The 25,839-nt window shown below is 49.1% G+C and overlaps 2 long non-coding RNA genes across 2 annotated transcripts; one reads left to right on the forward strand and one right to left on the reverse strand.

Moving 5' to 3' along the window:
- Positions 1–3,304: 3,304 nt before the first annotated feature.
- On the reverse strand, positions 3,305–4,595 carry LOC120638418. Its single transcript, XR_005660071.1, has 2 exons — positions 4,428–4,595; positions 3,305–3,461 (listed from the first exon to the last, which is right to left on the reverse strand). It is a non-coding gene; the product is annotated as an uncharacterized LOC120638418 (long non-coding RNA).
- Positions 4,596–7,056: 2,461 nt separating this feature from the next.
- Positions 7,057–16,157, forward strand: LOC114812047. Its single transcript, XR_003759722.2, has 3 exons — positions 7,057–7,677; positions 8,287–8,398; positions 15,920–16,157. It is a non-coding gene; the product is annotated as an uncharacterized LOC114812047 (long non-coding RNA).
- The last annotated feature ends 9,682 nt before the right edge of the window (positions 16,158–25,839 follow it).

Below are 25,839 nucleotides of genomic sequence, written 5' to 3' on the forward strand. Positions count from 1 at the left end.
GGCCCCCTCCAGTCGACGGTCTGCGAAAGGTCTGGCTCCCCAAAAGGAGCGGAAGGAGAAGAAGAAGGATATTCTCGATAATCACCTCGACAGCTCAAAGAATCTCTACCCTCCTCTATCACGGTTTTCTCCTCCTTCTTCTTTTTGGTCACGTTTGGATTTTACCCTTTCGTGCTTCCACCCCCAACCCCCTCTCCTCCGCTTCTTTTTCGATCGGTTTAGCTGGGGAGGTAGGGGAGGACGGGGGACGCGGGGCGGGGCGGGCGGGGGTTGTTTTTCATTTTATTTTATTTTTTCTGGTTTTTCCTGAGAATTTTTCTTGCATGATTCTTGACCCCCCTGAAGCCTACATCTCTCCCTACCGCCCTTCTTTCCTTTTGCGATTCCGGTTTTTTTTCCTTTGTACAGGTAACAGAGATGTGATTTTTTTTTATTATTATTTGTAATGTATTTGGAGTGGGGAGAGGTGGGGGAAAGTTGGATGGCAGTGCTATCTCTGAGCTCTATTCGCCGCCAGCCCGGCTCTGCCCCACACCCACCCACACCCACCCACTTTCCCCTCCCACCCGCCCTACCACCCTCTCTCCCCTGCCCCGGCCCCGTCTGGGGCCCTGGGCACAGAGTCTTCCTCCACAGGCAGTCAGTCACGCCTGAGGGACCCTCTAGGCCCGGGGCAGCCGCAGCACATCCCTAACCGCCCTGCTGACCTCCTCTCCTCTGCTGGGGGGGTCAGACAGCAGCCTATCGCAAGGGTCCGCCTTCGGGGGACCGCCTCGTCCCATTCGTAGCCCCGTATGGGTCTACCGGCATCCAACCTTGCTCTTTATATTCCGCACAGTGCTTTATACAGTCAGGTTCTATCCGTTATCCCCGCATTCGCCCCCCACACACATACACACCTCTTTCCCGTAGGAAGGGGTGGAGGCCGGGACTCCCCAACTCCCTCCAGGTCAGGAGACCAATCCCCGTTATATGCTTTAAAAAAAAAAAATCGAGTCTAATCTTCATCATGCTCCAGTTGAGAGGATGAGAGGGGTTTGGGGGTTAGGTCGACGGTCTCCCTGGCCCCGTCCCCCTGGGATCCTGTGCCCTCCTCCCTCCTTTCCCTTCCCCAACCCCACTCCGGGCAAGCCTCGACTCCCCAAGCGGCCAGCAGGCCCACCTGGTGGATAGGTGACCGACGACATCCCCTTCCCCCCCGCCTCTCCCTTCCCCTCCCACAGTCTTACGCAGCGCGGAGGCTGTGGGGTGCGTTTTGGATGAATAGAGCTCTCCGTTGGTAAGACTTATTTTGTTAATAAATGGAATACTTGGCTATATTCACACTGTAGTGTGTTTCTCTCTTACCTCTCCCTTTCCCTCCCCAACTCCCCGCTTCCTGCGGCACACCGGACTCTCTCTCTCTCTTTTTTTTTTTTGGATGAACATCCGGGGAGGGGGTGTTCCTGAAGTCCTTCAAGGGTGAGGTTTAAATCCTCTACCCCAAGGGGGGTGAGGGAAAAAAAAAAAAACCCAACACTGCCGTGCACTGCCAATATTAAAGCCATCTATCTATATTTTTTTTAATTTCGTTGATTTCTTTCCCAGCCTCACTTCAAAGGCCTCGACATTTCCTGGGGCCTGGGTGGCGGGCGTGTGTGAAAGTGGAATTTTTTTTCTGCTTTGAGCCGACCCAAGGCGCCAGGGTCGAAATGGGAAAGAAGGGAGCCGGGCCCGAAGCGGCGGCAACGGCAGCGAAAGCCGGGCGAGGCGGTGGCCGCCGTTAGCCGGTCTGTGGTGCCCCCTAGAGGCGAAGACGAGCGCCACCCAGAGCGGGGAAGCAGTGGGGAGAAATTGGGAAAGAAGAAGGCCCCGGCCCGGCCTCGACGCCTCTTCTTCGGTCCTTCCTCCTCCAGCTCAACTCGGTTCGGTTTTCTCTCCAGCATCTCCTTCTCTTTACCCCCACCCCTTCCCGCTCCCTCCCCGGCAGAGCCGTTTATCCAAAGACGCGGAAAGAAAAGGATCAATCCACCACCGGGCCGAGGCCTAAGGAGGCTTGCCAGACTGCCTGCCACAGCGTTGGGTTCTTACCTCTTCTTCAGTCCTCCCCCCTCGGGTCAGTGGAGCAGATTCTCCGCCTGGGAATTTCGGTTTCCCGGCTCGGTCACGCAGGAAGCTCGAGGCTCGACACCGGGCCCGGACCTGGACACTTCTGCGGGCCCGGCTGACGTCCTCGCCGGCTTGGGTTTGGCTTCGCTCGTTTGACTTTGATCCCCCCCGGCCAAGGGGGATGGTTTGGACGCCACGGAGGGTGGTGGGTGGGGAGGTGGGGGACCCCCTACCCGCCGGACCCTTGTGATGGAGGGTGAGGTTCTAAGGAAGAAGTAGTCGGGGTGAAGATAGAAAAGCGCCGTGGGGCGTGGGTGATGATGGGGAGATGTGAATCAGTCCCAGCGCTGCGGACAGTGACCCGGTGCTGGGCTTCTTCTTCTCGAATGGCCCCTTCCAGCCTTTCCTCCGCCACGGAGCTCGTTCGGTCGTATTTATTGAGAGCTTACTGCGTGCAGAGCACTGTACTAAGCGCCTGGGAAAGCACAGTCCAGCGAAAAGTAGATAGCGGCCGGGCCGTTCTTTGGGGGGGGGCTGGTCCTGGGTGTAAGTGTGATGTACTTGAGGGTCTGTGTGTTTGCTGTTTGCTCCACCCCGGGTCTCCGCCTCCCCAGCCTGGGGGGCGTCCAGGATCGGGCCTGGGCGTCTAATCTACGACAGCCTGGGATCGCCCCGTCCTGGGCTCCACACTCGGGGGCGTTTGGGCATGCAGAGGTGGTGGCGCCTGCCGCCTGTGCCCCGGAGCCGGGGGGTGACCGTCGGCCTCCCGGACTTTGCGCCAGCTTTATTGCGCCCCAAGTCTGTGTCTTTGTGTGTGGGTGTGCGTGGGTGGGTGGGTGGGGAGCAGAGCAACCCCCGCCTCCCCAAGAGCCGAGGCTGGAGGGGAGGTAGACGGGAAGAAAGGGCCCTTGGAGAGGCCTAGAGTAGACGCCACCTTCAATCCGCCACCCTCGGGCCAGTGGAGCAGATTCTCCACCTGGGAATCTCGGTTTCCCGGTCGGGAGACATCGTGTTTGACAAAAGCGTTTGATTGTACACTGTTTTTTTAAAATTTAGGGCCGAGGAAAATAGGCAATGCCTGCTGCTCCCCCTCCCCGACCCCTTCCCACTTTCCCTGGCAAAGGGAGGCAAAGAATGAAGGCAATTAGTCGGGTCCTTCGTCTCCCTGGCCCCCCAAAACTCACTTTCTTCTGAGATATCCACGCAACGACTGGACTAATGGGTTGGTTTCTTTTGTTCTCGAAAGACCTGAATCATCGCTTCGGTTCTGCCCTTCGCTTTGCTAATGTCGATCCGGCCTCTTCCTCGGCTTGGCAGGAAAGCCCTGCTGGACGGGGGAAACCTTTGGTTCTGATCTGCCGTTATTCCAGCGCCTAGAAGGGTGTTTGGCACATAGTGAGTGCTTAAGAAGTACCTTCATTATTATTCTTCCCGTCGGTGCATTTCCCCCTTCTTAGCCCGGCACGAAGCTCGGGCTTAAGGTCTTTGCCTAATTTGGCCTTTAGCCGCACTCGGTCCGAGCTACATAGATTGCATCTCCCCCCCACCCCCGGCGCCTAGTACGGTGTTCGGTACATAGTAAGCGCTTAACAAGTCTCACGGTTACGATTCCAGTCGCGATGCGCGGGGTCCCTCCCTCCCCGCCGGCGTCTCCTCCCCATTTCGCGAAGCCCCGGGTCCTGCAGCTAATAATAATCATGGCATTTGTTAAGCGCTTACTATGTGCAACGCACAGTTCTAAGCGCTTTGGGGTGGATACAAGGTGATCAGGTTGTCCCACGTGGGGCTCACAGTCTTAATCCCCGTTTTAGAGATGGGGTAACTGAGGCACAGAGAAGTTAAGTAATAATAATGCTGGTATTTGTTAAGCGCTTACTATGTGCCGAGCACTGTTCTAAGCGCTGGGGTAGACATAGGGGAATCAGCTTGTCCCACATGGGGCTCACAGTCTTAATCCCCATTTTACAGATGAGGGAACTGAGGTCCAGAGAAGTTAAGTGACTTGCCCACAGTCACACAGCTGACAAGTGGCAGAGCTGGGATTCGAACTCATGAGCCCTGACTCCAAAGCCCGTGCTCTTTCCACTGAGCCACGCTCCCAAAGTCACACAGCTGACAAGCGGCTGAGCTGGGATTTGAACCCATGACCTCTGACTCTCCAAGCCCGGGCTCTTTCCACTGAGCCACGCAGCTAGAGGACTGCCAGGAGGAGGCAAAGAGAGAGAGAGGGAACTGCGTGGCAGAGCTGGGTCGCGTGTCGTCCCGATCCCCTGGCCCCCTCTGAGTGACCCCCCACTTCCTACCCTCGGGGCCGGAATTTCCATTTTAAATGCTCTCACCCTGCGCCTAAATTTAGATCAGGATCGGGTCGCCAGCATCCCTGAGACCGAGAGGCAAGTTGACCTCAAATGATGTAGGAAAAACTAGTAGAGTTCAGCTCTAACTTCTCGACCCGCCCCGATCTCCAGAGAGAAGCATTGGGGCTTGGTGGCAAGAGCCCGGGCTGGGGAGTCAGAGGACCTGGGTTCCAATCCCGGCTACACCACTTTGCTGTGTAACCTTGAGCAAGCCACTTCTCTGTGCCTCTGTAAAATGAGGATCGAGACTGTGAGCCCCACGTGGGACGATTTGATTACCTTGTATCTACCCCAGCGCTTAGAACAGTGCTTGGTACATAGGAAGCGCTTAACCAGCGCCGTAATTATTCATTATTATTATTAGAGAGCATTGATTCCATCGAGTCGGCCCCTGCCCGGCCCGCCCAGAAGAGGGGCCCGGCTATGACGTCACAACTCGAGTTTGTGACGTTGCGGGGGTACCCGGGGATGTTGGGGGGGGGGGTCGCCCCTGTCCAAGGGAAGAATCTGTGGAGGCTTATCCAGAGGCTGATTCCCAGAGGGATGGAGTCGGTTGCTAGGGAAACAGTGCTTCCCGAGTTTTCAACGAGCTCCACATGTCCCACATCTCTCAGGAACTCGGACCCCATAACATTCTTTTTTCCCTCCTCTTTGGAGGGAGGGAGGGATGGAAGGGAAGAACTGCTGTGGGGAAAATAACTGGAAATTGCTCCCTCTGTTGGAATGAGGGTGATGTAATACTCTACTTCTCTTTTCCGTCTTTTCTCCTTCCGACTTCAAATCTTCCTACCCAAGGTTGAGCGCTCCCTGAAGATGAGGTCGGTCGATCGTATTTATTTAGGGTTTACTGTGTTTGCAGAGCGCTGTACTAAGCGCTCGAGAGAGTACAATATAACAGTATAATAGACACGCTCTCTGCTCGCAACGTGCTTACAGTCTAGAGGAGCGGTTCCCGAAATGATCCCGATGGGGGGGCCCCAATCTATCTGCGGTGGCTCCGAGGAAGGCCAGCCAGTGCCGCGCGGATTGTCATTTAGGTGGACCCCATTGAGTGCCTAGTGGCTCTAATGAGAGCCTCGAGGGCGTGTCATCTTCTGCCCATCCCTCTCCTTCGCCTTTCACCCATGCCCCTCATGGCTATTAAGCGACCGGGGACCCTCCTGGAAATGACTCCCCAGGACCCAACCTCGGGACTTGAAACTTCTGACACTCAGAGCCATTGGTGATACCAGTGAAAAGTGATGGCTCCAACCAACGCTTCTCCTGAGGGATGCCTGTGTGCTGGCAGGCAGCTTAACTCTCATTAACCAAGTTGCCAGTTTAAAAGCGATACTTCCCACCAGCGGGCAAATCATCGAGCTTTCCATCTACAAAGGCACCATATCAACGCCAATTAATCCTCTCTCAGCACTCCTGCAGGGGAATGGATCTCGTCTTCCGCTGCAGTCACCGGAACTGGGCCAACGAGAGGGGCTCCTTGTGGCAAATTTCTTCAGGGTCCCAGGAGGTCAGGGCCTCAGTATCCTGAATTTCAGAGGCTCCTGGCTTGTGGTCTTAGTCTCACACTTCTGCTTGGTCATTTTCGTTGGGTGCTGGCCATGGCAGGAAAAGTGAGCAGTCGCAAAGAGGACTCTCTTGGAAATGAGTAGCCATCAGTTAATCAGTCGATCAGTATGGTTTGAGCATTTGCGGTGTGTGCTGTATCAAATACTTGGAGAGTACAATAGAACAGAGTTGGTCACAAGTTCTCTCCCCACAACGAGCTTACAGTCTGTGACTTGAAGAGAACAGTTAAGCATCAAGATTTTTCACATCCAAATACAGTATGCCTCTTCCGTCCCTTGCCTCCACTCCCACCCCAGCAAAAAAAAAAAAAAAATGTATAATCCGTGTCTTCTCCCCATCTTTCCAAATGGGAAATACAGGAACCTCCCCCCTTTGTGCTGCCGGAGTAACCTGACACTGGCCACAGACTGTGACTTTGTCTGGTGGGAAACAATCACATCTCCCAATATATTAAGTAACTTGCACTTCTGATGTATGCCTGGGTTGCTGTGGAATTTGTCTTACAATAATACCACTGCATTGCACTTTATTAATCATTCTGTCGGAGAAGCTGCACTCCACAGTTTTCTGTTTGATTTGATTTCACCCTGTCTTTCTGCAAAATAGATGGTTGAGCACATCTGATAATGTATGGTTTAATTTGGAGCGCTATGGGTTTGAATTACCATTTTCATAATGTGCTGTGCATTAATGTGTTACATCATTTATAAAGAGGAATGTGCCGAGTTTCAAACTTTCTCCTGAAAGCCAAAGTCACCCAAAGGAAACAAAGCGAAATCATACCGCTCTCTCCTTTCTTCCCCCGAGAAAGCCTTGCCAAAAATAAACCCCACACCCCCACTCACTCCTTAAAATGAAAAGTGAGTATTTTTAATTCAAAGTAATAGAGATGCGTGTTATGGTTTGGAAGAGACATGCAAATAGCGGAGGAGAAAGAGGGAAAGAGAGAGAAGGAAAGAGAGGAGAGAAAAAGGGGGAAGCAACAGAAAGAGAAGGGAGACAGAGAGTGAAAGAAAGAGGAAGAGGGAGAGAGAGTCTCTGAATTGCCAGAGCACCGTTCCCCGTTCTCCTCATTATTGCATAACAACAACTTTCCAGCCAGCCCTGGATTGCTGGAGACCTCCAGTGGTTGACTCTCAGTCGACCCTAATCCCAGCACTCCCCCGTGAATGGCTGTAATAACACCAGCTGTCTGTTACTCAAACTCTGACTGAGGAGGAAAAAGCACTGATTATCCAAATACAGTCATTAAAGGGGAAATGTGTTTTTAGGACTGTCAGAGTGATTAATGAGGGCTAGCCGTCTTTGCAAATGCACTTGTTTAGTCTAACTGGCAGCTTCTATTTTCCTATTGATTTATTGCAGCAGTTGCCTGGGCCTTGGTGTGTGCAGAGTCAGGGCACTTCACAACTGTGTGCTGTTTAAACAGGAAGAGCGACACCATTTTGCCAGGGGAGGAGGGAGCAGGCTCCAGCCACCCCCTTTAGCTCAGCACTTCTGAGCCCAGGCCAACAAAGAAGACGCTAAAATCTGCGGCCAGAAGAAGGAAATGCCTTCTCTTCAGCGAGGTCTCTGAGATCCCTCGTCATTAGTAAAATCCAGGTCTACAGGCTCTGGACCTAGCAATCAGCCATTATGAGACTTGGACCACCTAAACCTTGCATCTGTAAGTTTTCTTCCCCACCTGAGCTGCAGCAGGAGGAGTGAGTTATTTAGAAGAGAGGAGGGATCTTGGGGGGGTGATCTTGGAAGAAGGATAGGTTCAGAGAGCTAAAGCTGTCTTAGGGCATCTAAGAGCCAAAGGAAGGCAACCGGACAATTGGGGAGTTTGGTGCAGATGGAGGGGGTTGACACACTATTCCACCATTTTTGACTGTTTTCCTGGCAGGATCTCAAAAAAACACTCAGCCCTCAGTAAGTTCCCCTTACAAGGGTCATCGCTAAGATGTGTTGCTGGGCACAATGATTTGAACATCTAGCACGATGGAGAGCTGTGTCGGTGCTGTGGGGAGTACGAATCTTCCACTTTTAATGAAGGCTACTTGTCCTTAGACTGGTGTTTTTCAGGCTTTGAGCCCCCCCACTCCAGCCCTCCCCCTCAGGAACAGGGGCCATGACTAATTCCCATCTGACAGTCTCTCCCAGTCTCTTAGGACAGTGCTCTGATTATAATAAGTGTTTAATAAATACTATTGCTATTACTATTACGAGTTCTAGCTACTACTACTAATTTACTAATTTGTCTAATTTACTTCACGACAATCCTCTTTTGCAGGTGTGAACATCAAGGAATTCCATTTTGGAGGTCACATTGCAAAGGACTGTCATCTCCAAAACAGGTCAATGATTGCTTCCCAGAGGCTGGCCCAGTTGAGGAGAGAGAATGGGTAAATTTTCTCCGTTTTCCCATCAGCAGAGACCTCACCCAATCAATCAATAGTATTTCTTGAGCGCTTACTGTGTGCAAAGCCATTCCCAGGGTTACAGCTCAGATCTCCCAGTGGGGCTTCCCAGTGCTTGATTTGTACTGGAAAGAGGCCGGGCCTCCAAATGCCCACAGCCTTCCCTACTGCCGTTGCCCTGCGCATGATGGACCAGGGAGAGATTGGGAAGTGGAGATATTTTGAGATACAGAAAGCCATTCCCTGGCATGTGTTGTAGTACTTGATCCTGAAACAAAGGGCTAAAATGGCTCTGTCATTCATTCATTCATTCAATAGTATTTATTGAGCACTTACTATGTGCAGAGCACTGTACTAAGTGCTTGGAATGTACAGTTCGGCAACAGGTAGAGACAATCCCTGCCCAATGACAGCTCACAGTCTAAATGGGGGGGTAGACAGCAAAGTAAAACAGAATAAAACAAAAACAAGATAACATCATCAAAATAAATAGAATCAAGGAGATATACACCTTATTAACAAAATAAATAGGGTAATAAATAATATATATGAGCACAGTGCTGAGGGGAGGGCAAGGGGGAAGAGCAGAGGGTGGGGGGAGGGGAAGGGAGTGGCAGCAGAGGGAAAGGGGGAGCTCAGTCTGGGAAGGCCTCCTGAAGGAGGAGAGCTCTCAGTAGGGCTTTGAAGAGGGGAAGAGAGTTAGTTTGGCAAGCTGTCCAGCTAGGGTGAGGAAGAGATGATGAAACTGTGAGACTTAGTGGATAGAACACGGGCCTGGGAGTCAGAAGGATGTGGGTTCTAATCCCAGCTCCTCCACATGTCTGCTGGGTGACCTTGGCCAAGTAACTTAACTTCTCTGGGTCTCAATTACCTCATCTGTAAAATGGGAATTAAGACTGTGGGCCCCTTAGGGGACAGGGACTGTGTCCAACCTGATCACCTTGTATCTAGTGCTTAGAACAGTGTTGGGCACATAGCCCTTAACAAGTAACATAATAACAATTATCATTATTATTAATTGAAGTAGTAGTTGTTGTTTTTGTAGATAGTGGTATTTATTGCAATACACTGGATTAAGTGCTTGGGAAGTACAACAGCAACATAGAGCGTGCTCCCTATCCACAAGAAGTTTACACTCTAATGAGGGTGATAGATATAGACATAGGTACTGAGACTTGACCCTGGCAAGCAAATTAAACTCTAGGGTTCTCTCTCTTCTTAGCTTAAAATTTAAATGGCCTCAACTAACCTTAGGCAATAACTAAGGGTTTCCTCTTCTCTCTGTTGTCCATCAGTCTCTGAGGGACTCTTTCTGCAGTGGTTGAAATTACTTCTTTTGGACAGAGGGAGAAATGGAGGCACCAAGATTTGGTTTCTCCTAAGAGATCCCACCGTAAGTCAGAGCTAGAACTACTCTCTTTCCCACCTCCGACTTGCATGCTGCTACCTCTAACCTGGACCTTTGTCTTCTCTTTTATTGCTGATGGGCTCCCCTCCCAAGATAGCCTTAGTCTCCTTCTTCAGGGTGTGAGTGCCTTCACAGGCTTAATGCTGTCCACCCCCCTTTCTAAACCTGGAACGTTACAGAGAGCTAGGAGCCAGCGTGATGAGACGCAGAGCTGGCATGGCTGGGGGTGATGATTTGGAGGGATCCTCCACTCTGGTGATGTGGAAAGCTGGAGAGTGATCCCCCATATTCAGAGGAGATCTGGGGTGACTTTTGCCCTGATGAAGAAGTTTTCAGACTGGAAACTAGACTCTAAGCTCCCCTCTAGATGGTAAACTCATTGTGGGCAGGGAGCGTGTCTACCAACTCCCTTGTACTGTACTTTCCCAAGTACAGTGCTCTGCACCACATGGGCAATGTTCACTAAATACCAATGATTGAAAAGATTAAGGACCCCTATCTTAAACAGTGTTGTCTCCTCAGCTATCCAACTGTTGACAGTGCAAGGGGAAAAGTAGAACTGGCAGTGGGTTTATACAGTAACTGGTGGCGAGGAATTCCATCGAGTGGAGCTTTTCCCAGGTAAAATGTTAAACCAGTCATTTCCATCTGGGCTATTCTCTCACTCCAGGGTGCCATGACATCCATCCAGGTATAATGTGGACATTTATAGCACACAGAGCCAATGCGAAATAATCACCCAAAAAGAAAAAAGAAATTCCTCACTTGAAAGGAAACTAGAGGGGATGATTATTTCTTAGCCAAAATGGACAATCAACTTTGAAAAGATGTGTCGTGAAAATAAAAAAATAAAAAGTTAACAAAATGAAGAAATGTAAAGCAAATGATTTAGGGGAAGTGGGGGTATTTTAGAAATCAGTCAAAAGGACTGGTATGCAAGAAGAACTGAGAATCAAATTGTCAAACCAAGGTTTGCACCAAGAATGGAGTTATTTGCACTCCTCATTTAGCACCAGCCCCAGATGAGACTGAGATTTGAAAAAAAAAACTGTTGGTAAGGGAAGCCAAATGGATAAATCAAACCAGAGCTAGAAACATTTGCTCTGAGGTAGGAGGATGGGAAGTCGGTACCGCTGTAACAATTTGGGACATAAAATGATCTTTGTGGAGTGGAGTAGAGCAGAGCAGACCCAAGTTTGAGAATTGGGAAGAGCCCTCTGGAAACATTTGTCATGAGTACCCTGTTGTCTTGGTGTGGACCTTTCCCATTTGCAAAATTGCAAGGGATTCTGCTATTTTCCATATGCGTAGACATTTCAAACTCACTTAATACCTACTAAACACCCTGGGAGGGGAAAATGTATAGAAAGAACCCCACTCCCCCATTGTTTGCCTGATGATACATGTTAAGCGCTTACTATGTGTCAAAAATTGTTCTAAGCACTGGGGTCAATTAAGTCAGATACAGTCCCTGTCCTGCATGGTGCTCACAGTCTTAAGTGGGTGGGAGAAGGGTTATTGAATCCCCGATTTTACAGTTGAGAAAACTGAAGCACAGAGAAGTTAAATGACTTGCCCAAGGTCTCACAAAGCACTGAGCATTGGCAGAGCTGGGATTAGAAGCCAGGTCCTCTGACTCCCAGGCTCATGCTCTTTCCACTAGCCTAAGCGTTTTGTGGCCTTCAGCGATTTTTCAGCAGCTAGGCAGAAACACTAGAGGCACCGATTGAGTAACAAGGAAAGCAAGATCACGTTCTTCCCCCAAGCGAACTTTGGGGCCACTGAAAAAGAAATTACTGAGCTAGTTGAACCATTGGTTGACCCAGAGGTCATTTCTTATTTCTTTATGTAGGTAGCATAAGGGGAAATGGCCCTACCTAAGACCTGGCTATCTGGGAATTGCTATAGCTACTATCATCTAGATGCCATCACACCATTCCCCTTTCACAGAGGGAGCAACTTAATCACAGAGTCACTGAGCGACTTTCCTAAGTCGCAGAGGATGCAACTCAAAGCCCCTTGAATTTCCAATGTATTGGAAATTGCGAAGCAGCGTGGTTTAGTGGAAAGAGCATGGTATTGGGAGTCAGAGGTCATGGGTTCTAATCCTGGCTCCCAGCCACTTGTCTGCAGTGTGACTTTGGGCAAGTCTCTTAACTTCTCTGTGCCTCGGTTACTTCATCTGTAAAATGGGAGTTAAGAATGTGAGCCCCACATGGGACAACCTCACAACCTCGTATCGACCCCAGAACTTAGAACAGTGCTTGGCACATAGTAGCACTTAACAAATACCATTATTATTATCATTATTATTAATAATGTTTTGGATCCATAGGTATCCACTCAGGGGTTTTAGAGGTGATGTCCCCCAGCCTCGCTCATCTTGATGATAATAATAGTAGTATTTGTAAGTGCTTATTATGTGACTGTTTTAAGCTCTGGGATAGATACAAGATATTAGGGTTGGATACAGTCCCTGTCCCACAAAGGGCTCACAGTCTAAACCCCCATTTTACAGATGAGGAAACTGAGACACGGAGAAGTTAAGTGACTTGTCCAAGGTTACAGCAGACAAGTGACAAGGCCGGGATTAAAACCCAGGCCCTCCGACTTCCAGACCCGTGCTCTTTCCACTAGTCCACACTAGGTCTCTGATATGGACTGAAAGTCAGCCATCAGGGTCAAAAGACCCCAAATGATGGCATTCTGGTCAGTTATCGCATTGAAATTGATGCCTTCTCAGTTCCTATTCCCTCCAAAATCCCTATCTACCGTTCACACTCCCACTGAAGAGTTAACACCTATGGTGGGATCTGACTGCGAATATCCAAAAGGAGGGATCTCAGAACAGGTGAGGAGCAATTTTTTCAACAGGGTCAGGAGTGTGACAGACAAGAAGAACCACTTGTTCCTGAGAAGGAGAAGTCGGATGGAATCTAGGGAGGGGAATAGACACTAGATCATTCAATCGTATTTATTGAGTGCTTACTGTGTGCAGAGTACTGTAATAAGCACTTATAAGTCTGCACTTCATAAAGACCCTGAAAATGAGGACCCATTAAAGGGAAGCAGAGAAGCAATGACTCTGTCCCCTTCCCTGATCCCCCTTCCCTGATCTCCCGGACTCACCTTCGACTTGGTTTCCCCCACCCTTGGAGTGGATAGGAATATGGTGTTTGGTCTGAGAGATGAGAACTGGTTGGGAATGGACCCTGTAGATGGTAAACTTGATATAAGCAGGAAACGTGCCTGCTAATTCTGTTGTATTGTACTCTCCCAAATGCTCTGCACGTAGTAATCACTCAATAAATACCATTGATTGATTGGTAGGTCTTGAGCTTAAATGCTGCTCTGTGCAGGAATCAGGAGTGGCATCACTCTCCTTGAGCAACTGAGGCTTTGGAAATGTCAGGAGACCAAGATTGGGAAAAGACAGCGGATGCTGAAAATGGCAAATAAGTCTCTATCACAAAAGGCCAAAAGACTCTACATCATGGATGGCTCTTTTAACCCATCTTCACAGTCTTAGGCTAGGATCTCTCCATCGGTAGCATCCGCTTCACATCTGAAGGACATTTCAACTTCTGCTGCTCTCTGAGCATAATGGGAGTCAGGGACTGTCCCAAGGCCTCGCCACCTCACCCCGTTTCCCTTCAGCTACAGGGGTAGTGGGCCCTTCTGTGCCTGGCTTGACTCTGAGGGCATGGCTTGACTATGCTCCTGAGAGCTTTCATGCTCCACACACTCGCTGTCCTCCAGGGCAATATGCTGAATCTCTAGGATGGGTCTCCCCTCCCCAAATGTACCTATTTCCTGATAGACTTACCAGGTTCTTCATTAGAGCGAGGTGTCAGAGCTGGTCAAGGGCGAAGACAAGAAGAAGAATGGTAGAGAGAAGGAGGTAGGGAGAACTGTTTCCTCTTATCACTCATTTCAGCAGATAGGTTATCGCCCCTCTGGGCCATAGATTCTATTCATGTGTATTGGTCTTTACAGCTAACAGTTCTATCCAGTCCCGTCCTCTTTCCTTCCGATAATCACTCCCTTATCCTTTCCCCATGGCCTCAACCCCTAAACACACACACACACACACACACACACACACTCCTCTCTCCACTCCACTCCTCCCCCGGCCCCTTCCCCTCCATTTGTTTCAATGAACAGCCCCTTTTATCTATTCTGTAGGTACAAATGAAGCTGTCAAATTTGATCAGGAGCTTGATATGACAGGCTGTGGGAGTCAGGACCCCTTGAACAGTGTGGGCCTTGTCTGTCACAGCCCGCCTGACACTTCCCATAATACCCAGACTGATGAGATTCTGAGTAGGGCCCAGCACATTTTCAACTCTATTTTGGGTGAAAACCCTTCTTGAAAGATCTTGAAAGGAGCTGGCAGTTCAGCCGCCCGGATGATTAATGAGGGTTGGCTCCACTGGATGGATTTCTCTCAGTGCCAACAGCCACCCTCCCCACAAGCCAGGACGTGTTGTCGTCGACTCCAAATCTCCCCTCACACTCCTCTCCTCCTCCCCCCATCACTACCACCACCACCACCACCACCTCCATCCCCTGCTCCTCCACCTACGCTCGTTTTCCCGGCAGCGTCGTGCGGGCCCGCATATGGAAGAAGTTAAACATCACGATTGGCAGGGGCTGAGCTGAGCAGAAGTGCCGGGCTGGGTCTGGGGATTTGGAAGGAGGAAAGGGAGGGGAAGAGAAGGGGAGTGGGATGGGCAGTCAGACCTCTCTCCTTTCCTTTGGGGTGGTGTGGTAGCAATAAATGCTGAACCCAGGGATTTTGAGGGCTCTGGTTTGGGAAGCGCCGATTTGGGGAGCCTGGATGTGAATAATAATAATTATAATAATTGTGGTTTTTCTTAAGTGCTTACTGTGTTCCAAGCACTGTAATAATAATAATAATAACTGTGGTATTTGTTAAATGCTTACTATGTGCCAGACACTGTACCAGGTACTGGGGTAGATACAAGAAAATTGGGTAGGACACAGTTCCTGTCCCACATGGGGCTCACATGGGGCTTAATCCCCATTTTACAGATGAGGCAACTGAGGCACAGAGAAGTTGAGTGACTTGCAGACATGTAGTGAAGCCAGGTTTAGAAGCCAGGTCTTCTGACTCCAGGTCCATGATCTTTCCACTTGTAATTGGGGTATATACAAAATCATCAGGTCTCACATGGGACTCACAGTCTAAGTAGAAGGGAATACAGGTATTGGATCCCCATTTTGCAGATGAGAGAACTGAGGCACAGAGAAGTTAAGTGACTTGCCCAAGGTCTCCCAGCCAAGAATTGGTGGAGCCAGGATTAGAACCAGGTTCTCTGACTCCCAGATCCATGCTCTCTCCACAAGACCATGCTGCTTCCCACAGAGAGACTTGGTCAGAGCGGGGCATCAAGCTTTGATCATCAATCTTTCTTTCCTTCTCTTTTCCCCTTTTATTTTGCTGGGCTTGCTGGGCAATGGGAAGAAGATATTTAAGGAAATTCAGTGAGAGTCACTCTCATGGCCTGAGTCTGCCTTGCTTCCTGGCAGCAGCGCAGCTCCTGCCTTGGCACCCCTCTCCCCCTTCCTCCACCTAGCAACAAGGAGAGTAGGCCAGCCTGGGTTGTTTGCTACCTGAAAGTAGCGCAGCAGATCTCTAAAAGGGGGGAAAAAAACAAGACCAAAGAGCCCTCTTCGCCAACCTTGCTGACAAAGGGTGCTTTTCCTCAATTCTCCTTTCCACCCATTCCAAAACCAGGGGCCAAGTCTGAAAGATCCTACCATGCTTCAGTCCCACTGCCCCAGTGTCCACAGTCCCCAGGAGTCCATCCGCAATGCCCCCCGATCAAATCAAATCGGAAAAAAATCACCCTTCTGGTGGGGCTGGCAAATACTCCCACTAGGCCTGCTTTCCCATCCAGTTCCGAATGTCCTGGCACCTTCCGCTGCCATCACTTAGAGGCCTAACCTCCCTCGGGGTTGCATTTTTCTCTCTGAGTCCTCAGGTTGGCATCTCTACCAGTGGCAAGAACAGGTGCCAGGGCTCTGAAGAGAGGACCAAGTCAGACTCAAAGCTTTTTTTGTGTCTTTAATAGGTGTCCAACCTAAAAAAGCCCTGAGGCTCAGGCTGTTACAACGAGTTGAAGTGAGGAAGAGGGATTTACTGCTCTTTAAGAAGTGTCCTCCCCTTCCAGGGACATGCCCAGAGGCTTGGAGGTCTGGACAATGTGTCTTGGGATGGATTGGAAGCCAGCAGGAGGCGCTGGGACCAAATCCATCAAGACTCAAACCCTCACAGAGGGCTCCAATAAAATTCTGGATGATTTCTCCAGTGAACATGCTTTTCCCTTCTTTGCTGTTCCCTCAGCACTTCCTCAACCCCCACTGTTGCCCAAGCTGGAAATAGCAAGATCCAACTGGGAGCTGGAAATAGCCAGCTGAATCATATTCAGTTGGCTATTTCCATCTCTCAGGTCAGAAAAAAAACTCCTGTTCGGTTTGGGTCAGAACTGGGTTCATCCCAGAGCCCTCTTGGGGAATTCGGCTTCTGGAGATGGTTACATACAGGGTAGAGCAATTAACTCAGCAGCCTCAGGCTGCGTCTGGAAGGACGAGATGAGAAGCAGACAGGGGACGAGAAGTCAAGATGATTGGTGATGAAGAGAGCAACCAGCTAGCTCCATAATGGGGAGTCCAGTGGAGAAAACCTCCTCCTGACAATAGAAACAGAAATCCCTTGGGGCCCAGAGAGCTGAAGAGCCCTGATCACTCCAACTTTACTTTAAAACAACCATGATCCAGGCAGAAAGCCGAGGTGTTTGTTCTGAGTCCTGTAACAAGGGAGAAGAACTCCGAAGACTTTCCATTCTTCCCCGTGGGAGATCTAAAGGGAACTTAAAACATCCAAGATGAGAGTTTGGGATTCTCCTCAATCCCGATCTGAAGCTCTTCAGCTCCTCTCCATGAGCCCTTTCCCGTGGGCACATCTGCTTAGGAACTCCAGAGTTAGAGTTGGGAAGGATCCAATGTTCTACAATGGAAAGTCAGCTACCAATGCAAAATTAAAAGTCCCAAATGACCCAAGTCTGTAAGAAGGAACCACCTACTAATTTTGGGCATGACACCAGGAAAGTTGAGCTCTCCAATTGGCAAACAGCTTTCAAACCCCCAAACTTTCCTAGGTTTGGAGGATGGAGGGGCAGAAGAAAGAGAGAAATGTAAATGGGACAGAGATGGGGGAAGGTGACCCTATCTGGCTTCCACACCTCCTATTTGCTGGAACCTTCCTTGCCTTCTCTGGACCTGGGTTTTCATATCCGAAATGGGAGGACCAGATAGGCCCAGGTAATTCCAAGGGACAGATTGCGAGGCTTGACTCCCTTGGCCAAGCTCTTTGAGATCTTTGGAGCCAGGGTGATTGTGCAGAAGCAGTCCTTTAGACTGTAAACTCATTGTGGGCAGGGAATGTGTCTGTTTATGGTTGTATTGTACTCTCCCAAGCCCGTAGTACAGTGTTCTGGACATAGTAAGCGCTCAATAAATATGACTGACTGACTGACTGACTGACTGAATGAATGAATGAAAGCAAAACAAATGCAGGGATAAGAAGGCCCTTGGGAACTCACAGCCAAATCTTTAGAAGAAATAACTAACAAGGGCCAGGCCAACCCCAGAGCAGGGACAGGTAAAAAGCTCCCACCCTTGCCAGGGCAGAACTATACAAACTCACAGACATGGTCCCCCACCAGTGGGAATTTAGGCAACAATCTCTTGCACTCCTCACTGAGACAAGGAATTTTGGTTGGGGCAGAAGGTTAAAAGCACATAAAAAATAATAGATAGGAGGGAGAAATAGGTGCAAAAAAGCTATCCAATTTCCTCCTCTCCTGGCTTTTCGTAGGTCCTGAGATCCTGTGATAAGAAAGTCAGTCCTTGCTGGGACAGAGATTCTTGCAGGCAGGGAAGTCAAAGAAAACTTTTCCTAGAGTGATTACTGAGAGGGTAACTAGGTACACAGAGCACATGTGAACAGTTTCCTAGTTTTCAATTCAAGACTGTCAGACGGTGATTAATGACTAACAGCCACAGAATGGCCTTGATTGCCAAGTGCCGTATTGTTAATCCTGACATTTAATGAGCCCGGACACAACTCCGGCATAGTTCCACATCGTAATCTGCAAATAGTGTTCAACAGACTTAATTTGTTAAGTATTTTGAGTGCACGTGCACGTGTGTGTGTGCATGTGTGCATGTGTGCATCCCAGAAGTGTGTAGGGGTAGGGGAGGGTGTCTGTGAATTAGCATGCCAATGTGTCCATGTGTCCATATTACCATTAGTTAACATACTAGGAGCATGTATTTGTGTGTGGTATAAGTGTGTGTGTGTCTATATAGATATATAGGTGTAATGGCAGGCCAAACCACCACCCTATATGAGGAAGAAGTTTACGATCATGAGATCGTGAAGCCCACCACAGCAGAGCCCCCATCCCCCAGCAGCCCTCCTTATCCAGCCCCCATAGCTCATTTCCCCCATGCGAGGGCCACCCCGACAGCTCGGAGGGGAGCTGGGAGCTGGGTTGTTTGCACAGCTAAAACACATGGAAAGGAATTGAAAGGAGAAGTTGTCTGGGAGCAGGGCCAGGAGCCAGGGGTCCTGAGAAGCCACTTTGTCATTGCACTCCAATCCATAGCCCCTCCACCAGCCAAGTGCGAGAGCCCCTCCTGTTTCACAAGAGATCTGCGCTCCTGGAACTCAGCACACTCTTAGGAGTCAAACAGAACCGGCCTTATTCCACTAGGGGCAAAGTCCCAGGTTTCTGAGGAGGAGAGACGGGCTCGGCAGGGGCCTTCTGGCCCATCTGTGCCAAGGGACAGAATATGCCCGGGAAGAAAAGCATTTGATTGTTCTCCAAAGCCCGACAGTACTGTGGTTCGGCATTATCCCCGCATCCCCAAGCTCACATTCCTAATTCCCATTAACAACCTGCAATCGATCAATCGGTTGTATTTATCGAGTGCTTACTGTGCACAGAGCACTGTACTAAAGTGTTTGGGAGAGTACAATGTAACAATATAACAAGCAATCAAACCCACCCACTCACTTATCCATTAACTCAATCAACTTCGTGTTGGAGTCAGGTGGCATGGCCAAGTGGAAAAAAGCGTGGCCTAGTGGAAAAGCCTTAGCCTGGGAATCAGGGGACCTAGGTTCTAATCCCAACTCTACCACTTGCCTGCTATGTGACCTTGGGTAAGTCACTTAAGTTCTCTGTTCCTCAGTTCCCTCATCTGCAAAATGGGGATCCAACACAGGTTCTCCCTCCCACTTAATAGTAATGGTAAGAATGATAGCATTTGTTAAGCACTTGTTTTGCTTTGTTCTGTTTTGCTTTGCTGTCTCCCCAGTTTAGACTGTGAGCCCGTTACTGGGCAGGGATTGTCTCTATCTGTTGCCAAATTGTATATTTCAAGCACTTAGTACAGTGCTGTGCACATAGTAAGCACTCAATAAATATGATTGAATGAATGAATACTATGTGCCAAGCTCTGTTCTAAGTGGTAGGGTAGATACAAGCTAATCAGGTTGGACACAGTCCCTGTCCCTCATGGGGCTCACAATCTCCCTCCCCATTTTACAGATGAGGTAACTGAGGCATAGAGAAGTGAAGTGACTTGACCAAAGTCACACAGTAGACAAGTGGAGGAGCCAGGATAGAGTGGATGAGCCACTTGTGGGACCTGATTATCTTGAATATCTTGAATTATCTTCCCTGTGCCTTAGTACAGTGCTGTGCCCATAGGAAGCCCTTTACCAAATACCGCAGTAGTATTATTATCATTATTATTAGGTAACTTTGACAGGGACAAGCACCATTCCCCAACCCAGTTGTCCCTACTCTCTCTCCTATGCCACACTAAGGCCCAGTGGCCATTTGGGCACTTCCAAAGACTGCTCAAGGAAGCATCCTCTCAGCAAGCACAGCTCTTCGAGAAGTGTAGGTGAGGAGGTTAAGAGTGTCTTCTGGGGCCCTGGGTGACTGCGGAGAAAGGAATCAGGAAGCTCCTCTTTAACTCTGAGTGTCCTTTCATTCAGCCCCAGCCCACTCAATCCCAAACCTGTTCCTGTGTGTTCGGTTCTCCCCAAGTAACAGTGCTCTGCACACAGTGAGCACTCAATAAATACCACTGATTGAAGTAACAAACTCACCCAGGACCCATAAACCTATACTGGAGACACGGCCGATCCTAGAATGGGGTGTAAACCAAAGGGCCTGGACCAGGATGGAGGGTGTACTCTAGTCTGTAAGCTCTTTGAGGGCAGGGAATGTGTGTGTTTATTGTTACATTGTACTCTCTCAAACACTTACTACAGTGCTGTGCATACAGTAAGTACTCAGCACAATTGAATGAGTGTACCTGCTGCTGTCCTGAGCTCCACCCCGAGGAGAAAGGTTACCTCCTGACTCAGGAAATCCCTCTGCACCCTGGCGGGCTACCTGCCAGGATTCCCCACCCTCCCCCTGCCCCCCACACACCTATTTGGGGAGACCTCTTGGATGTTTCCTTGTTTCATTATTGATTGCACCCCAGGGCCTTTCTGCTTCCTGAGTTGCCTGCCTGTCCTGCCAACCCCTACCTCGCCCTGCCCCTCAGAGCCTTCCCTGCCCACCCCACCCAGCCTGAAACTGCCTAGTGACAAAGAGCCAGTGTCACTTTTCCCAGGTGGGTGTCCCTAGGCATCCAGTCCCTTTCTTTGTTCCAGCCCAGCAGCCAGGCCTGAGCTCCCAATGCTGCGGAATGCTGCTCTGTTACCAAGCCTTGAGTAATTAATTACCTCCCAGCTTGGCCTAATTCCTTTAAGGAATTCCAAGCCCCCCTCATTGCCCACTGCCTCCTGCTGCCACCATGAGGGTGTTAGCCTTGGGAAAGAACAATTACGAGGCTAAATCCAGATCCAGGGGTCCTGGTCCTTGCCCCTCCACCCTACACCCTTCCCCCGCCCCCCCCACCCCACCCCATCATGGATTCCATCAGAGACGTAATTAGCAGCCTAATCATAGTGAGCTAGATCCCCATGTCTGAGAGGCAGGCAGGGTCCAGCTCCCTCCAAATAATAATAATAATATTTGTTAAGCACTTATTATATGCCAGGCATTGTACTAAGCACTGGGGTAGATACAAGATAATCGGGTTGGACACAGTCCCTGCCCCACAGAGGGTTCACAGTCTTAATCCCCATTTTAGAGATAAGGTAACTGAGACACAGAGAAGTGAAGTGACTTGCCCAGGGTCACATAACAGACAAGTGGCGGAGCCAGATTTGGAATATATGTCCTTCTGACTCCCAGGCCCGGGTTCTTTCCACTAGACCACACTGGTTCTCCAAATGGTCCCAAGAAGGAAGGGCAGTCATAGCTCTAGCGAATTAGAATGAGATGATAAGACAGGATCCCTGCCCTCAAGAAGTTTACAACCCAAGGTAGGAGAGGGAGACCATGCATGGAAAAATTTCATTTTCCAGGAGAAACAATTAAAAAGCTCAGCATTAATCAAAAGTATGATAGCCAAACTCTGCCAACAGTCCAATACAGAGGTAGAATTTCCTAGACACCTACAAGGCCATGGCCTATGGCAGCAAACTTCACCACCACTTCCCTATATTGCTGCCACAACCCTGCCCCATCCCATTCATTCCACATCCCACCCCTCCCCACTGCCCACCCCAGGTCGTGGTTCCCACCCCAGGATGAGATGACTGGGCTCAGATGCAGAAAGCTCTGGGGTTTCTGGGACATGAAGTTTCTACTGCAAAAGGAGTGGCTTTGGGATAAAGTGGCCATATTGAAAGCTCAAAATAAGACAAGTGGGGATCCTGGGGGTAGGACATCAAGAAGGCAAGAATGACGGCCCACACGTATGCAGGGGAGAAAAACAAAGCAGAAGAGAGAGCTAAATCAATCAATCAATGGTATTTATTGAGCACTTACTGTGTGCAGAGCACTTTACTAGAGCACTTGGGAAAGTACAGTGCAGTAGAGTAGATATGATTCATTCATTCATCCATTCAATTGTATTTATTGAGTGCTTAATGTGTGAAGAGCACTGTACTAAGCGCTTGGAAAGTACAATTTGGCAACAGAGACAATTCCTACCCAACAACAGGTGATCCTTGCCCACAAGGAGCTTGAGACAAAGGAACGATAAAGAAAAAAGCAGGTAGAAGCTATGAAAACACACCCACACTCACTCTCATTCACCCTTACCTTCACCCAGAAACATATACACAGAGTCACTCAGACCTTCACACCACTCATTCAGACGCACACATTCAGTCACAGACACCCACACTTACCAAGACTAGCACCCTTGATTCAAGCAGAACAGCAGCAACGGGAGGAAATAAAGAGAAATAGGAGTTACTGCCACTGGCTGCCCCAGGTTTCCATGAGGGCTGCCCGATGCAAAGCCCACAGACAGTCCTCTAGGCCTCAGTTTCCTCATCTGTAAAATGGGGATTCAATTCCTGCTCCACCTCCCTTGTTCTCTGTGAGCCCCATGTGGAATAGGTAGTGTATCCAATTTGATTATCTTATATCTACCACTGTCTTTAGCACAGTGCTTGGTACGTACACTTAGCAAATACTATTATTATTATCATTATTATTATTAAGATTATCAAGCAGTCAGCAGGAGCAACTGCAATTTTCCTCCTCCTGCTACTATTCTCTGTGCTAGTCTTCCCACTGCTGCCACAACTCAACACAGGATTTTTGTAGGTCCTGTTTTGGGCGGGGGTTCTTATGACATTTGTTAAACACTTATCATGTGCCTAGCACTGTACTAAGCACTAAGGTCGATATGACCCAATCAGCTTGGACAGAGTCCATGTCCCACATGGGGCTCACAGTATTAATCCCCATTTTACAGATGAGGTCACTGAGACACTTGCCCAAGGTCACATAGCAGACAAGTGATGAAGCCAGAATTAAAATCCTAGTCCTTCCGATTCCTAGGCCCGTGCTCTATCCACTAGGCCATGCTATTTCCTGTTGAACTCCTTTCAGGTGATGAGATTGGGGAAAAATTCATGAAGGTCCCACTTCTGGTCCAAGGAACAAGAGAGATCAAATTGGGATCCAGGTCTGAGGTTGGGCATTTTCATATTTTCTTACACAGTAGTAAGCCTGCTTCAGGGGCAGGATGAATGGTATTTCTTGAGGACTTACTATGTACAGAGCACTGTACTAAATGCTTGGAAAAGTACATTACAGTAGAGTTGGTAGACATGATCCCTGCCTAGTAGGAGCTAACGGTCTACAAGGAGAAACAGCCATTAAAATAAATTACAGGTAGGGGGAAATAGTAAAGTATTAGAATATGAACATAAGTGTTCTGGGCCTGGGGTGAGAATCAAAGTACATAAGCAGTACATAGTCAAGTACATAGTCGACACAGAGGGGAGGGCAGATAGGAGAAATGAGGGCTTAGTCAGGGAACAACTCAATCAATCCATGAATCAATCTTTTGGAAGAGATGTGACTTTTGGAAGGTTTTGAAGGTGGGGAGAGTGGTGGATTGTCAGATATGACGACTGATATAATGTCAAAGCAGTTTCTTAGGTGTACTTCCACACTCCTGAATGCTGCCATGTTTTATTATCTCCCTCAACCTGACGCACTCCTCACCCAGAATCCTGTTCTCTTCAAGGTACCCCAGTTGTTGGTGGACTTCTCAGGGCTTGTGACAGGAGTGGGCAATTGTGCCTAGGCCCATAGCCCCAAACTTAATTGCCCATTTTTTGTTTTGATTATTGGGGTTGAAGAGGGACGGGGATTCTAGAGGGGGTGAGGATTGGAAGGTGACAGGCTTCAGAGAACTAATAGGTCAGAAACCACCATTTGGGGTCTTTTCAGGAAATACTCAGATCTTACCAGAGACCAGGGATGAAGAAGGGTCAAAGTCCAGCCCCAAAAGTTGCAGAGACATTCATTCCCATTTTGCCATGGAGCTGATACCTGTAGGCTTGGACAAAAGAGTATGTCTATTTGAATGTGTTTTAAAGTGAAAACATTTCCCTCAGGGCCCAACTTCCTTCTAGAGAGGGGCTTGGGTCTTGAAGAGAACCTGATCCATTGTACACTGTAGAGTATAAGCTCCTCGTGGGCAGAGAATGAATCTACCAACTCTGTAGTACTTTCCCAAGCACTCAGAAGACTGTTCTGCACACAATTAGTCCTCAATAAATGTCACTGATTGATTATTGCATGAGAAGCTGGGAAGACTCTGGCCTTCACTGACCAGGCCATCACGAGGTCTGTTCAACTTCTCCATTGGAAGTAGGCCCTGCACTTGCACAAGGCCCTCTTCTCTGGGTTCCACATTTCCTCCACTCCACTGTTTTATTGGCCATGAATCAGTGGTTTCAAGAGTGCATAATCCTGGTAGTAACTGGGCCATAGCAGGCACTAATCCAGCTCTCACAGGTGGCCCTGGATACCACAGGCTCCACCTAGGCAACCAACTTCTCAATTGGGCTTTGATCCATTGCCAGCGGCTACAGGGCGGAGAGCTTCATCTTCCAGGACGGTTCACAGGAGAACCGAGGGGAGCCCTTGCCTTCAGGCTCTTCCCCGAAACCTGAAACATCCACTTCCACTGGCTTTTGGTTCTGAGTCACTTCTGGTGATGTTGCCATCAAAATCACTGTCCCGAGGGTTGATATGGAGACCCTCAAGCTTAAGATAAAATCTGGTTCCTCTCTTTCCAGGGAAAAAAAACTTCCTTTATCTTGAGTTGGCTCAGTTCTTTGGGGAAGGAAGCTCTGAAAGCTTCTTCTAAAATTGGGAGCAATAATAACTGGTTTTCTTAAGCTGTGCCCTCAAATTATCTGGAGCTGGAAAGGCAAGCAGAGCCATTTAACATGTAAATATCATGCACTCACATGCCCAGGACCTAAAAGAAATGTAATAAATTCAGGCCCTCCTCTCTGTTCTCTTTTTATTTGGTTTTCATGGGAATGTGTATGTGTTGAGAAAGTTTTGGTGTATCAGCGGCAGGCATTCATGCTCTCATGACATGGGGAGCAGAAGGAAAATATGACTAGAAAGAGGAGGTAGTACTGAATTGCTAAATGTGGGCAAAGCCAATTCAAAGGGCTGGGTCAAAGAACAAGCAAGCAGAAAGTGTTTTAAGCCTGCAGGGCTGTTTCAAGACTTACCTCCTCCTCTTTCTATGTCACCACAATCAGCCTTTGCCATGTTGACCATCTGAGCAGATTAATACGTGGACCACTGGGTCAGAATCCCTGGCTGACCCTGCCACCTTCTTGGAAACAAAGTGGAGCTCTGAAGAGTGACTTATCCATCAGCGAGTGGTATTTGTTGAGCACTTACCGTGTGCAGAGCACTGTACTAAGCACTTGGGAGAATACAATACAACCAGGTTGCTAGACACGTTCCCTTCCCATAATGAGCTTATGCCAAAGAAGGTTCTGTGACAGTGTCAGACAAGGGCTCGTACCCGCTTGCACCAGTCAGATCTGGCAGGGGCCTGGGAGACTGCTGATTATTCATTCTTTTGAAAGCACCAACAAATGGGAATTGCATGACCCTCAGACACCCCTGCAGGTAGGTTACAGCAGGATCTGTTTCTTGCCCACACAAGCTCACACTTGCCCATCCAGAGCTGCATCTTCCTTTCCACCCAAATGGCTCCCATCCTGGCTCTGAGGCTCTACTGTTCTCCCTGGGTGCCAGCCTCCAGCTTCTTCCATTCAGTTCAGAGCAGGATCTGCATCCGTAGCTCTGCAGAGATATTGGGCTCCTACTTGAGGTGAAGGGATAGGGGGCATTTAAAATGGCCAACCTGGGCCTGGGGCTAACAACAGGGGTTTTTGGTGAACACCCCAAAAATGCATAGCACCACAACATAGCCTAGTGGAGAGAGCATGGCCCTAGGAGTTAGAAAGACCTGGGTTGTAATCCCAGCTCCACCACTTGTCTGCTATGTGACC

This window comes from Ornithorhynchus anatinus, chromosome 5 (genome assembly GCF_004115215.2).
Source record: "Ornithorhynchus anatinus isolate Pmale09 chromosome 5, mOrnAna1.pri.v4, whole genome shotgun sequence".
NCBI lineage: Eukaryota > Metazoa > Chordata > Mammalia > Monotremata > Ornithorhynchidae > Ornithorhynchus > Ornithorhynchus anatinus.